This window comes from Cynara cardunculus (genome assembly GCF_001531365.2).
Source record: "Cynara cardunculus var. scolymus isolate 2C chromosome LG 13, CcrdV1, whole genome shotgun sequence".
NCBI lineage: Eukaryota > Viridiplantae > Streptophyta > Magnoliopsida > Asterales > Asteraceae > Cynara > Cynara cardunculus.
Genome location: NC_037540.1, coordinates 33,463,672 through 33,465,018, shown reverse-complemented (window position 1 = coordinate 33,465,018; position 1,347 = coordinate 33,463,672).

Genomic DNA, 1,347 nt, shown 5'->3' with positions numbered 1-1,347 from the left:
GACAAGATCAAATGTTAACCAAAGTTTTTGTGTTAACTATGTTAACCGATCTTGGTCATTCAATCTGTCAATAAACGGTTGTGATTAATCATGATAAAAACTTATTTTTTTTAAATTTAAAATTTCATAAAGATAAATGAACAAAGTTGAAAAGGGTATTTAGGTAAAAAAAATTATGTAACTCCCATATCATTAATTGGGAGTTACAAAATCAAAAAAATTTATGATTTTTGTTAATTTATTTTTGTTAATGTAAGAACCATGTTAACACAACTATATATATATGAATCATTGTGTCAAATACGAACAAAAATTTGACATATATATAAACTTGGATTGCATAACATTTATGAACATAATATGGACATAATAAGAATAACTGTTATACGAAAGGAAATAAATAAATAAAACAGGTATGAACACAGTATGAACAACTTGTGAACAATAGTTCATTCATTATAAACACATTCAGGAGCGATCATTTGTCAATTGGAGTTTTATACATGCGTTGCATCCATACCGTTTAAGATTCACCCCTTGTTGATATATATTTTTGGTTTTATGTGGTTGTTCACCCCTTGTTCATATCGTGTTCACCCCATGTTCATAGCGTACAAAATATATGAACACATAACCCTGACGCTATGAACACCGGGTTCAAACACTTACATAAATATAAAGATTTGGTATCAAGCTTAAAAAATAACATTTGTGTTCATATGATAGAAGTAACATTAACACAATGGTTCATGATTCATAAAAGTCGGTAGTATGACAATATGAAAATGGGTCGTGCATGTATTTTCATTTGAACATGTGAATTATGTACGTATTAATAATTAAAAAAAAGTTATCAATGCAATATGAACTACAAAAAATACAACACATCGTAATGAACATAATTTCGATTAAAACGAGTCTAATAAAAGATTAATCCATTACCAAGGCATTCGCTTTGGTTAATTTCTTCACTTCCCGAACTCGAACTCCGATTGTCACCATAAACCATTTTAATATTTTCAATGTTATCGATTTTTTTCCAATGTGTTTATCCATAATAGCTTGAACGATACCGAAGATTTTACTACTGTGTTTCCTCCACGAATCAAAAACTCATAAAACAATAAAAATAGAAGATCAAGATTAAAAAATAAATAAAAATATCAATATTATAAATGCATATTTTTAAGAATTTTATGATTTTGTAACTCCTCTTTAATGGTATGGGAGTTAGATAGCAAATGAAATGACTCAATTACCCTTGACATTAAATTGTGAATATGATAGAAACCTAATAGAAGAATGGATTATGATTGGTTGACATGGTTTGCAAAGTTAACACAAAAA